Raw genomic sequence first — 15,041 nt, 5'->3', positions numbered from 1 at the left:
TGAGCGGAATCACCAGAGGAACGAGGTCTCACAGATAGAAATAACTTACAATTATTCTTAAAATTTTGAAACCTAGATCTATCTCCAGAAAACAACTCAGGAATGGGTATCTTTGGTTCTGACATAGGGCTACGAATAACAAAATCCTGAATACTTTGCACCCGTGCAGTAAGATGATCCACACTAGAAGTCAGAGTCTGAACATTCATGTCTGCAGCTGAGCTCAAAACCACCCAGAGTTCAAGGGGATGAAAGAAGCTAAACAGACTGCAGCAAAGGAAAAGCGGGAGGAAAAAAAAATGTACTCAGGTCTTCTTTTTATCCCACTTCTGTGAACACTTTTTGGCCTGCTATACTGTTATGATCCTTAGTGGTTGAGGATCACAAATTACTCCAGCTAAGTAACAAACATAGGACAAGCTCTAGGGAGGTGGCAAACTGGACTGACCGCAAATCGAACCTATCCAAACACACTAGAAGTAGCCGGTGAACGTGCCTAAAAATCCTAGACGTCTCGAGCCAGCCTGAGGAACTAACTACCCCTAGAGAGAAAGAAAAGACCTCTCTTGCCTCCAGAGAAATAATCCCCAAAGATATAGAAGCCCCCAACAGATAATAACGGTGAGGTAAGAGGAAGGCACATACACAGGGGTGAAAGCAGATTCAGCAAATGAGGCCCACTAATACTAGATAGCAGAAAATAGAAAAGGGAATCTATGCGGTCAGTAAAAAACCCTTACAAAATATCCACTCTGAGATTTCAAGAACCTCAGTCCCCTAGAGCAACCAGCAAGCGAGGAAATCACATTTTAGCAAGCTGGACTAAAAACATAGTGAACACTGATAATCAAAAAATGATCAAACAAAAACTTAGCTTGTCTTGGAGAGACTGGGAGCAAGGTAGACACGAGGAATCTGAAGAGCACTGAATACATTGATAGCAGGCAAGGAACTGAGTATCCAGGTGAGCTAAATAGGAAACCAACCAAGGATAACGAACCAGCTGATGCTGCAACCTGCAGAAAGACAACACTACACAGTACCGCTTGTGACCACTAGAGGGAGCCCAAAAATAGAGTTCACAATACTTGTGCTTGCTATTTTCACTTTTCCTTTTCACCCCTCTTTCCGCCACCCCGTGCGCATATCCAGCAGCCGCACAGCTTTGATTAGTGATGCATTTCACTCAACAGAGCTCATGCCTGCTGTTTTCTGCTTTTCTTTTTTACCCTCCTTTTGCGCCACCCCCATGCGCACATTCAGCAGCCACCGATCTTTGATTAGTGACACAGTTCACTCATAAGAGCTCGTGCCTGCTGTGCTCCACTTTACTTTATCACCCTCCTTTTGCGCCACCCCTGTGCACACATCCAGCAGCCGCCGAACTTTGATTATTGATGCAGTTCACTTATTAGAGCTCGTGTCTGCTGTTTTAGACACATTTCTTCTCTGCCACCTCCGTGCGCACATCCAGCAGCCGCCAAACTTTGATAAGTGATGCAGTTCACTCATCAGAGCTCATTCCTGCTGTTTTACACTATTCTTTTCACTGACTTTTTTTCTCCATGGTTGCTGCTTTTTTTCTTTTAGCTTTTTCCTTTCAGAAAAATAACTTTACACCAAGCACTATCTCACACACACACACAGTTAAATAAAAGACTAACTGACTGACACCATATTCATTAAAAAAAATGTTGTCGCTCTCATCCCGTTTGTCCCAACAATGCTATTTAGTGGAGGAGGCATATGCTTTCCTTGCCTTTGACACTGATAGCAAGGGAGATGATCCCAAATTTCTTATTTTTCAGATTTGTCCTCCTCGTCCTCTTCCTCCTCCTCATCTTCCTCCTCAGGTCCTGCTGAACTGCCACGCAGACGTCCCAGGAGAGAAGATGAAGCAGCACCCCCTATTCCAGAAGATGAAGCAGTATACCCATTACACAAACTGTATGCACCTCACCCCAAAAAAAATTATGAGCCACTGATTCCTGATTTTGTGGTAGAATCAGGAATCAAGTTTCTGTAATAATTATAGGGGATAACTCAGGAGACTCTCTCCATGGAACAAGACAACTACAGGACACAGTTTTATAAGTGGTAAAGTCTATATTATCACATGGTGATTCAAACAGGTGCAGAGAGAAACTCAAGTCCACAACACTTGGTGTAAATATTAAACGCAGCTTAACAGTCTATAGGAAACTTCAGAGGAAAATGCAACCACGCAGAAAGTCTATGAAGCACAATCATTCTTGAGGATACTCGACACGAATAAGTCCTTGTTTTAGTCCAAACGCAGATAGCTATGCTTATAACTTATAAGGCATTTCAAATAATATCTTAGCACAACCAGGGAGGCCTGGGTAATAGTCTCAGGTTTTTGCAGAGCAGCAACAGCTTACATGTCCAGCAAATGCAGATGGAAGTAAACACGAGCAGCAGATGAAGGACGATTACTGGAAACTGGTGAATGCAGCAGAAACTCAGAGCAGAGTAGCAGGATCACCACACAGGTTCACAGGAGCAGGTATATAGCCAGGGAGTCACCAGGGGTCATCCAAATAGATCACCACAAACTGGTCCAACAAATCTCTGAAAATGTCATTAGCAAGGTGTTGAAATGTTGCAGGGGTGTTACAAAGCCCGAAGGGCATCACAAGATATTCAAAGTGTCCATACCGGCATCCACTCATCCCCTGGACGAATACGCACCAAATTATAAGCCCCACGAAGATCCAGTTTAGAGAACACCTTAGCATGGCGGACTCTTTCCAATAATTCGGGAATCAGAGGCAAAGGGTAATGGTTTCGTATGGTTACCTTATTGAGTTCCCGATAGTCAACACAGGGTCTCAGGGTCTCATCCTTCTTTTTTACAAAAAATATAGGTGCCACTGCTGGTGAGGAAGAAGGACATATGAAGCCTTTGGCCAGATTTTCATCAATATACTCCTTTAAGGCTTGAAGCTCAGGTGCCGCCAAAGGGTATACGTTACCAAATGGAATAGCTGCCCCAGGAAGCAGCTCAATGGGACAGTCATAATGCCTGTGTGGAGGAAGCTGATCTGCATTCTTCTTGTCACAGATGTCAGAGAACTCTTTATATGCTGAAGGTAAAGTAAATACCTGTACATGTGGTTCCATAGCCGTGGACTCAGGGACAGCTTCTGTTAACGCTGAGTTGCTCCTTTTTGGAAAGATAATCTCCTTGGTCTCCCAGTTGATAATTGGGTTCTGAGAACGCAACCAAATTAGCAAGAAAGAAAGTTGCTCCTGATGATTAGGCACCAACAAAATTTCAAGGGGTACGGTCTCCTGATCCACAGGCCCAGAGATTAAAGGTGACCCATCCACTGTTTCCATGGTAATTGGAGAGGCTCTTTGCTGAATTCCAATACCATGTTCCCTGGCAAATGCGATATCCATGAAATTGCCACCTGCACCAGAGTCAATCATAGCTGCACTGGAAATCCACTGTCCTGAACACAGGATCTTAATAGGGAGAGAACAGTGAGAGTTCTTTTCCTTAAGCTCCTTGAGGGGTGAAGTCATCGAAAGTGAATGGAATACAGCGTTTAAAGGCAGGCTACATTCAGAGATGTCAGACTCATCATCACAGTTGTCATACTCCCCTACTGCTGCTAGCACCTTGTTAGGCCATCTAGGACACTTAGGACAATTGATCAAAAAGTGGTCAGACTGGCCGCAGTAGTAACATAGACTTTCACAAAGGCGATGCTCCTGGCGCTCAATAATCTCGCGCCTCTGAACGGAATCAATTTGCATGGGCACCTCCTCCACCTCCCGGGATGTTTTACCTGCAGGCTCTTTGGAAGGAATGGAAAAGTTAGAGATCCCGTTAAAGGCAGCAAACTTCTCCTGCCTACGTTCAGTAAGGCAAATGTCTATGCACACACAATGCTGTATAAATGTTTCTAGCTCTTGTGGTGACTCTGAGCGAGCTAATTCATCTTTTACAATACTAGACAGACCCCTTTTAAAAATAGGCAATTGTGCATAACTGTCTCAATTGGTATATACCGCTAATCTCCTGAATTCAGTAGCATACTCAATAACAGAACGTTTAGCCTGGCGTAAAGACAATAAAGCAGATTCAGCGGTTGCACGGTGATTAGGATCATCAAACATTAATGCCATAGCGGCCAAGAAATCATCCAAGTTATTTAACCGTGGGTCACGAAACTCAATCATCGGATTCGCCCAGGCGAGCGCTCGTGAGGTCAGCAGCATTATTACACACAATACTTTGGATCTATCATTAAGAAAACGGTCAGCATGCACATCAAAATATAGCATACATTGATTCACAAAGCCACAAAATTTGTCGCGATCACCATTAAATCTGAAAGGGGGCAACTTAGGTGGGCTAGCTGGTGGCGGTTGCCCAGAGGGTAAAGTCGCTTGTGCAGCTATTTGCGTGCATATGTCCTGAAATGCCCATCCATACTGGGACTCTATGCCAGCAAGTTTGTTTTCCTGGGCTGCCATGCGGGTGCTTAAGTCCTGCAAAGTTTGTCCAAACACTTGTTGATTGTGTTCAAAGCTTCCAAACTTCTTTTGCAGACCTTCCACATCTTTCTGCAGTGATCTAATTATGGAAAACACCTGCTCTATTCTGCTCTCTGCAGTCATTGTTCCAGCAGTCTCCTCTTTTGTGGCTAGAGTATCCTGTAATAATTATAGGGGAAAACTCAGGAGACTCTTTGCATAGAACAAGACAACTACAGAACACAGTTTTATAAGTGGTAAAGTCTATATTATCACACGGTGATTCAAACAGGTGCAGAGAGAAACTCAAGTCCACAACACTTGGTGTAAATATTAAACGCAGCTTAACAGTCTATAGGAAATTTCAGAGGAAAATGCAATCACGTAGAAAGTCTATGAAGCAGAATTATTCTTGAGGATACTTGACACGAATAAGTCCTTGTTTTAGTCCAAACACAGATAGCTATGCTTATAAGGCAGTTCAAATAATATCTTAGCACAACCAGGGAGGCCTGGGTAATAGTCTCAGGTTTTTGCAGAGCAGCAACAGCTTACATGTCCAGCAAATGCAGATGGAAGTAAACATGAGCAGCAGATGAAGGACGATTACTGGAAACTGGTGAATGCAGCAGGAACTCAGAGCAGAGTAGCAGGATCACCACACAGGTTCACAGGAGCAGGTATATAGCCAGGGAGACACCAGGGTCAGGAGCTGGATGCAAGGCAGAATACTCTAGCACAGACTGAAGGCTGGGGTGGAGTTTTATAGCAGGAAGACACAGTGCACTTGAGACCAAAGATGCCATCTTGGAAAAGGGCAGTAATGCACAAGAGGTAATAAAAAATGTTCAGTGTCCTGACAGTTTCACACCACCAGCCTCACAGAACTAGACTTTTTCAAACTTTATTCTCTGAGGATTTTGTTACCCTCATGTTGAGCCAAACTAATTTACATGTTCATCAATTTTTGGCACAAAACCACCGTTCATTATTTTTTAACTGGTCTCCTGTAGACACAGTTGAAGTGATGCAGTTTTGGGGCCTGGTCCTTCATATGGGGATCGTGAAGAAGCCAGAACTTCAGCAATACTGGAGTGTTGATGTTTTATACAACACTCCAGTGTACTGAATGGTCATGGCCCGGACACGTTTTGAGGCCACCCACAAATTCCTGCATTATACCGATAATGCACAGTGTCCCCCACGAGATGACCCCAACTTTGACCATCTGTTCAAAGTTCAGCCGGTCATCGAACACTTCAACAAAGTTTGGTGGTGTGGGTGCCCCAAAGGGACATCTACGTGGATGAGTCCTTAATTCACTTTGAGGGGAGGCTCAATTTCCATCAGTATCTTCCCAGTAAGAGGATCAGGTACTGAATTAAACTCTATAAGCTGTGTGAGAGTACCTCAGGGTACACCCACAGATTTAGAGTTTATGAAGGGAAGGACACCCGGATTGAACACCCTGAATGCCCCCTGTCCTGGGAGTGAGTGGGAAAATTGTGTGGGATTTGGTGCACCCACTGCTGGATAAATGTTATCACCTCTACATGTATAACTTTTATACCAGCATCCCACTCTTCAAAACCCTCTCTGTTTGAGGTACCACAGCCTGCAGCAAAAATCAGAGAGGCCTCCCAAAAACGCTAAATTGAGCACATGCTCAGAAGGGGTGACAGCAAAGCCCAATGTAGCGACCACCTACTGGTGGTCAAGAACAAGGATAAGAGGGATGTCTTTTTCTTGACACCATAAACGGTGATGGCAGCGACCTCGTCACTGTACGAGGTACCTCTGCACAGGTCAGCAAACCAGACTGTTTACTGGGGTACAACAAAAACATGGGGGGCGTTTATCTCTCTGATCAATTCCTGCAGCCATGCAGTGCTTTGAGAAAGGCCAATGTGTGGTACAAGAAACTGTCCGTGCACATAGTACAGATGGCAATGCTCAATGCTTTTCTGCTGTCACAATTTGCAGGACACACTGATACGTCATACCTTCAGTTCCAGAAGGTAGTGATCAAGGCCCTGATATTTGGCACTCAGGAAGGAGCGGCCCCAGTAATTGCTTGTATCATACCAGGTCAACATTTCCTGGGGGAAGTCCCTCAAATTGGAAAAAAAGGTAAGTTGTAAAAAAGGTGCAGAGTGTATTACAAAAGGGGACTGCGCAAGGACACCATTTATCATTGTGAAACATGTCCCAATAAACCTGGTTTGTGAAAGAATGCTTCAGACTGTACCACACCTCCATGCACTACTTAATTAATTTCTGACTTACACAACTGACGTATGACTGACAACCTGACGAACGTTACACAGCTGGCGTATTGTGATGAGCGAATACACTCGTTACTCGAGATTTCTCGAGCACGCTCGGGGGTCCTCCGAGTATTTTTTAGTGCTCGGAGATTTAGTTTTTCTTGCTGCAGCTGAATGATTTACATCTGTTAGCCAGCATAAGTACATGTGGGGATTCCCTGTAAACTAGGCAACCCCCACATGTACTTATGCTGGCTAACAGATGTAAATCATTCAGCTGCGGCAAGAAAAACGAAATCTCCGAGCACTAAAAAATACTCGGAGGACCCCCGAGCATGCTCAAGAAATCTCGAGTAACGAGTATATTCGCTCATCATTACTCTCATATGCCACTACATTATAAAATTTACATAACAGGAAGAAGCAGATTAGTTCCAAAAAGGGGACACTGTCATGATCTCAATGGCAAGAGAACATAGCATCAGCATATATAGGAACTAGCTCTTGGAAGATGGAAACTAAGCTGACCATGAACTAAACCTAACGCACAACTAGCAGTGGCCGGGTAGCATGCCTACGTTGATTCTAGATGCCCAGCACCAGCCGGAGGACTAAATAAAGCTAGCAGAGGAAAATATTAGTCCTAGCTCACCTCTAGAGAAATACCCCGAAAGGAGACAGAGGCCCCCCACATGTATTGGCGGTGAGTTAAGATGAAATAACAAACGTAGTATGAAAATAGGTTTAGCAAATTTGAGGTCCGCTTACTACATAGCAGAAGACAGAAAGGACACTTTCATGGTCAGCTGAAAACCCTATCAAAACACCATCCAGAAATTACTTTAAAACTCTGGCATTAACTCATAACACCAGAGTGGCAATTCCTGTTCACAAGAGCTTTCCAGACACAGTAACGAAACTACAGCTGTGAACTGGAACAAAAATGCAAAAACAAACATGGACAAGAGTCCAACTTATCTAGTAGTTGTCTAGGAGCAGGAACAAGCACAGAGAGGCTTCTGATAACATTGTTGACCGGCAAGCAACTAACAGAACAGCAAGGTTATATAGCGACTCCCACATCTTGATGGGAACAGGTGAACAGAGAAGATGAAGACACCAGTTCAATTCCACCAGTAGCCACCGGGGGAGCCCAGAATCCAAATTCACAACAGTACCCCCCCCTCAAGGAGGGGGCACCGAACCCTCAACAGAACCACCAGGGCGATCAGGATGGGCCCTATGAAAGGCACGAACCAGATCAGAGGCATGAACATCAGATGCATTAACCCAAGAATTATCCTCCTGGCCGTATCCCTTCCACTTGACCAGATACTGGAGTCTCCGTCTGGAAACACGAGAGTCTAAGATTTTCTCCACAACGTACTCCAACTCACCCTCAACCAACACCGGAGCAGGAGGCTCAACGGAAGGCACAACCGGTACCTCATACCTGCGCAATAATGACCGATGAAAAACGTTATGAATAGAAAAGGATGCAGGGAGGTCCAAACGGAAGGAAACAGGGTTAAGAATCTCCAATATCTTATACGGGCCAATAAACCGAGGCTTAAACTTAGGAGAAGAGACCCTCATAGGGACAAAACGAGAAGACAACCACACCAAATCCCCAACACAAAGCCGAGGACCAACACGACGGTGGCGGTTGGCAAAAAGCTGAGTCTTCTCCTGGGACAACCTCAAATTGTCCACCACCTGCCCCCAGATCTGATGCAATCTCTCCACCACAGCATCCACTCCAGGACAATCCGAAGATTCCACCTGACCAGAGGAAAATCGAGGATGAAACCCCGAATTACAGAAAAACGGGGACACCAAAGTGGCAGAGCTGGCCCGATTATTGAGAGCGAACTCCGCCAATGGCAAAAAAGCAACCCAATCATCCTGGTCAGCAGACACAAAACACCTCAGATATGTCTCCAGGGTCTGATTAATCCGCTCGGTCTGGCCATTCGTCTGAGGATGGAAAGCGGACGAAAAAGATAAATCTATGCCCATCCTAGCACAGAATGCCCGCCAAAATCTAGACACGAATTGGGTCCCTCTGTCAGAAACGATATTCTCAGGAATACCATGCAAACGAACAACATTTTGAAAAAACAGAGGAACCAACTCGGAAGAAGAAGGCAACTTGGGCAGAGGAACCAAATGGACCATCTTAGAAAAACGGTCACACACCACCCAGATGACAGACATCTTCTGAGAAACCGGCAGATCTGAAATAAAATCCATCGAGATGTGCGTCCAAGGCCTCTTAGGAATAGGCAAGGGCAACAATAATCCACTAGCCCGAGAACAACAAGGCTTGGCCCGAGCACAAACGTCACAAGACTGCACAAAGCCTCGCACATCTCGTGACAGGGAAGGCCACCAGAAGGACCTTGCCACCAAATCCCTGGTACCAAAAATGCCAGGATGACCTGCCAACGCAGAAGAATGAACCTCAGAGATGACTCTACTGGTCCAATCATCAGGAACAAACAGTTTATCAGGTGGGCAACGATCAGGTCTATCCGCCTGAAACTCCTGCAAGGCCCGCCGCAGGTCTGGAGAAACGGCTGACAATACCACTCCATCCTTAAGGATACCTGTGGGCTCAGAGTTACCAGGCGAGTCAGGCTCAAAACTCCTAGAAAGGGCATCCGCCTTAACATTCTTAGAACCCGGTAGGTATGACACCACAAAATTAAACCGAGAGAAAAATAATGACCAGCGCGCCTGTCTAGGATTCAGGCGCCTGGCGGTCTCAAGATAAATCAAATTTTTGTGGTCAGTCAATACCACCACCTGATGTCTGGCCCCCTCAAGCCAATGGCGCCACTCCTCAAAAGCCCACTTCATGGCCAAAAGCTCCCGATTCCCAACATCATAATTCCGCTCAGCGGGCGAAAATTTACGGGAAAAGAAGGCACAAGGCCTCATCACGGAGCAGTCAGAACTTTTCTGCGACAACACTGCCCCAGCTCCGATCTCAGAAGCGTCGACCTCAACCTGAAAAGGTAGAGCAACATCAGGCTGACGCAACACAGGGGCAGAGGAAAAACGGCGCTTAAGCTCCCGAAAGGCCTCCACAGCATCAGGGGACCAATCAGCAACATCAGCACCCTTCTTAGTCAAATCGGTCAATGGCTTAGCAATATCCGAAAAACCAGCAATAAATCGACGATAAAAGTTAGCAAAGCCCAAAAATTTCTGAAGACTCTTAAGAGAAGAGGGCTGCGTCCAATCACAAATGGCTTGAACCTTGACAGGATCCATTTCAATGGAAGAGGGGGAAAAAATATATCCCAAAAAGGAAATCCTCTGTACCCCAAAAACACACTTAGAACCCTTCACACACAAAGAATTAGACCGCAAAACCTGAAAAACCCTCCTGACTTGCTGGACATGAGAGTCCCAGTCATCCGAAAAAATCAGAATATCATCCAGATACACAATCATAAATTTATCCAAATAATCGCGAAAAATATCATGCATAAAGGACTGGAAAACTGACGGAGCATTTGAAAGACCAAAAGGCATCACTAAATACTCAAAGTGGCCCTCGGGCGTATTAAATGCGGTTTTCCACTCATCCCCCTGCCTGATTCGCACCAAATTATACGCCCCCCGAAGGTCAATCTTAGAGAACCACTTGGCCCCCTTTATGCGAGCAAACAAATCAGTCAGCAACGGCAATGGGTATTGATATTTAACAGTGATTTTATTCAAAAGCCGATAATCAATACATGGTCTCAAAGAGCCGTCTTTTTTTGACACAAAGAAAAAACCGGCTCCTAAGGGAGATGACGATGGACGAATATGTCCCTTTTCCAAGGACTCCTTTATATATTCTCGCATAGCAGCATGTTCAGGCACAGACAGATTAAATAAACGACCCTTTGGGTATTTACTACCCGGGATTAAATCTATGGCACAATCGCACTCTCGGTGCGGAGGTAACGAACCAAGCTTGGATTCTTCAAAGACGTCACGATAGTCAGACAGGAACTCAGGAATTTCAGAGGGAATAGATGATGAAATGGAAACCACAGGTACATCCCCATGAGCCCCCTTACATCCCCAGCTCAACACAGACATAGCTCTCCAGTCGAGGACTGGGTTGTGAGATTGCAGCCAAGGCAATCCTAACACCAAATCATCATGTAGATTATACAGCACCAGAAAGCGAATAATCTCCTGGTGATCCGGATTAATACGCATAGTTACTTGTGTCCAGTATTGTGGTTTATTATTAGCCAATGGGGTGGAGTCAATCCCCTTCAGAGGAATAGGAGTCTCCAAAGGCTCTAAATCATACCCACAGCGTTTGGCAAAGGACCAATCCATAAGACTCAAAGCGGCGCCAGAGTCGACATAGGCGTCCGTGGTAATAGATGACAAAGAGCAAATCAGGGTCACAGATAGAATAAACTTAGACGGTAAGGTGCAAATGGAAACAGATTTACCAAGCTTTTTAGTGCGCTTAGAGCATGCTGATATAACATGAGTAGAATCACCACAATAGAAACACAACCCATTTTTCCGTCTAAAATTCTGCCGCTCGCTTCGGGACAGAATTCTATCACACTGCATACTCTCTGGCGACCTCTCAGTGGAAACCGCCAGATGGTGCACTGGTTTGCGCTCCCGCAGACGCCTATCGATCTGAATAGCCATTGTCATGGACTCATTCAGACCCGCAGGCACAGGGAACCCCACCATAACATCCTTAATGGCATCAGAGAGACCCTCTCTGAAAGTCGCCGCCAGGGCGCACTCATTCCACTGAGTAAGCACAGACCATTTACGGAATCTTTGGCAGTAAATTTCCGCTTCATCTTGCCCCTGAGATAGGGACATCAAAGTTTTTTCTGCCTGAAGCTCCAAATGAGGTTCGTCATAAAGCAACCCCAAGGCCAGAAAAAACGCATCCACATTGAGCAACGCAGGATCCCCTGGTGTCAATGAAAAAGCCCAGTCTTGAGGGTCGCCCCGGAGCAAGGAAATCACAATCCTGACCTGCTGTGCAGGGTCTCCGGCAGAGCGAGATTTCAGGGACAAAAATAATTTGCAATTATTTCGAAAATTCTGAAACCCGGATCTATTCCCCGAGAAAAATTCCGGCAAAGGAATTCTCGGCTCAGATACAGGTGCATGACAAACAAAATCTTGCAATTTTTGTACCTTCGTGGTGAGATTATTCAAACCTGCAGTTACACTCTGAAGATCCATTACAAACAGGTGGACACAGAGCCATTCAAGGGTTAAGAGGAGGTAAGAAGCAGCTAGAAGCAATTAAGGGCTAGGCAGCAAAACTCTGAAGGGAAAAAAAAAAAAAAAAAAAATTTCCCTTAAACACTTCTCTATCTCCTGCTTCAGCCCAAACAATTAACACTTTGTGGCCGGTCAAACTGTCATGATCTCAATGGCAAGAGAACATAGCATCAGCATATATAGGAACTAGCTCTTGGAAGATGGAAACTAAGCTGACCATGAACTAAACCTAACGCACAACTAGCAGTGGCCGGGTAGCATGCCTACGTTGATTCTAGATGCCCAGCACCAGCCGGAGGACTAAATAAAGCTAGCAGAGGAAAATATTAGTCCTAGCTCACCTCTAGAGAAATACCCCGAAAGGAGACAGAGGCCCCCCACATGTATTGGCGGTGAGTTAAGATGAAATAACAAACGTAGTATGAAAATAGGTTTAGCAAATTTGAGGTCCGCTTACTACATAGCAGAAGACAGAAAGGACACTTTCATGGTCAGCTGAAAACCCTATCAAAACACCATCCAGAAATTACTTTAAAACTCTGGCATTAACTCATAACACCAGAGTGGCAATTCCTGTTCACAAGAGCTTTCCAGACACAGTAACGAAACTACAGCTGTGAACTGGAACAAAAATGCAAAAACAAACATGGACAAGAGTCCAACTTATCTAGTAGTTGTCTAGGAGCAGGAACAAGCACAGAGAGGCTTCTGATAACATTGTTGACCGGCAAGCAACTAACAGAACAGCAAGGTTATATAGCGACTCCCACATCTTGATGGGAACAGGTGAACAGAGAAGATGAAGACACCAGTTCAATTCCACCAGTAGCCACCGGGGGAGCCCAGAATCCAAATTCACAACAGGACACTTGTTGGGCATTGCCACTGTTTAGGCACATCAAGATAAATTCCTTGGGAGTCTGGTTTCCAAAATGGGGTCACTTATGGGGGGTTTCTTCAGGTTAGGCACATCAGGGGCTCAGCAAACGAAACATGATGCCCGCAGACCATTTCATCAAACTCTGCATTCCAAAATATCACTACTTCCCTTCAGAGCCCCAACCCTGTGCCCAAACAGTAGTTTTCTCCAACATATGGGGTATCAGTGTTCTCAGAACAATTTGGACAACTTTTTGGGGTCCAATTTCTCCTGTTACCCTTGGGAAAATGAAAAATTGGGGGCTAAAAGATCATTTTTGTGGAAAAAATATGATTTTTAATTTTCACGGTCAGCCATTATAAACTTTAGTGAAACACTTGGGGGTTAAAAGTGCTTACCACACATCTGAATAACTTCCTTGGGGGGGTCTAGTTTCCAAAATGGGGTCACGTGTAGGGGGTTTCCACTGTTTAGGCACATCAGGGGCTCTGCAAACACGACATGATGCTCGCAGACCATTCCATCAAAATCTGCATTCCAAAATATCACTACTTCCCTACCGAGCCCCGAAGTGTGCCCAAACAGTAGTTTTATCCCACATATGGGGTATCCGCGTACTCAGGACAAATTGGACAACAACTTTTGGGGTCCAATTTCCCATGTTACCCTTGGGAAAATTAAAAATTGGGGACTAAAAGACCATTTTTGTGGGAAAAAAATATGATTTCTTTTATTTTCACGGCTGGGCGTTATAACCTTTAGTGAAACATTTGGGGGTTCAAAGCTCACACCAAACATCTAGATAAGTTCCTTGGGGGTCTAGTTTCCAAAATAATGGTTACTTGTAGGGGATTTCCACTGTTTAGTCAAATCAGGGGCTCTCCAAACGCTACATGGCGTCCAATCTCAATTCCAGCCAATTTTGGTTTGAAAAAGTCAAACGGTGCTCCTTCCCTCCCAAGCTCTGTCATGAGCCCAAACAGTGGTTTACCCCCACATATGAGGTATCAGCGTACTCAAAACCAATTGGACAACAACTTTTGGGGTCCAATTTCTCTTGTTACCATTGGGAAAAAAATTGGGGACTTAAAGATCATTAAAAATTATTTTTTATTTTAAATGTTTAGACAAATCAGGGGCTCTTCAAATTCGATATGACGTCCATTCTCAATTCCAGCCAATTTTGCGTTGAAAAAGTAAAACTACACTCCATCTCTTCCGAGCTCTGCAATGCACCTAAACAGTGTTTTTTCCCCATATATTGGCTATTGGCATGTTCAGGACAAATTACATTTTACATTTTGGGGTTAATTTTTTCCTGCTACCCTTTTGAAATAAAAAAAAATTAGTCTAAAGTTACATTTTAGGGAAAAAAAGTTAAATGTTCATTTTTTCCTTTCACATTTCATTAATTCGTGTGAAGCACCTGAAGGGTTAATAAAGTTCATGAATGTGGTTTTGATCAGCTTGAGGGGTGTAGTTTCTAGATTGGTGTCATCTTTGGGTATTTTGTGCCATATAGACCCCTTAAAGTGACTTCAAATGTGAGGTGGTCCCTAAAAAAAATGGTGTTGTAGATTTTGTTGTAAAAATGAGAAATCGCTGGTCAACTTTTAACCCTTATAACATCCTAACAAACAAAAAAATTACAATTTTGAAAATTTCAAAAATGTCAAAATTTTTGCCAAATTTCCATTTTTTACACAAATAAATGCAAGTTTTATCGAATAAATTTTACCACTAATATGAAGTACTATATGTCATGAAAAAAACATTCTTAGAATCGCCAAGATCCATTGAAGTGTTCTAGAGTTATTACCTCATAAAATGACAGAGGTCAGAATTGCAAAAATTGGCCAGGTCATTAACATGCAAACCACCCTCAGGGGTTAAGGCGTTAAAATCTGACCTTAACATTACAATATTGCAAAACGGTCTGGATAAGATGTATGAATTGGCAAACACTTGGACAATTATATTTAATGTTAATAAATGTAGACTAATGCACCTAGGATGGCGTATTGGACCTGTGCACAGTATATACCGTATGGGAATAAACATACTAGAAATAGGAGGAAACCAATATGGCTAAATAGAGCTGTAAGGGG

This window comes from Ranitomeya variabilis, chromosome 6 (assembly GCF_051348905.1).
Source record: "Ranitomeya variabilis isolate aRanVar5 chromosome 6, aRanVar5.hap1, whole genome shotgun sequence".
Classification (NCBI taxonomy): domain Eukaryota; kingdom Metazoa; phylum Chordata; class Amphibia; order Anura; family Dendrobatidae; genus Ranitomeya; species Ranitomeya variabilis.
The sequence above is the reverse complement of the archived record's forward strand: the minus strand, read 5'-3'. Positions refer to the sequence as shown.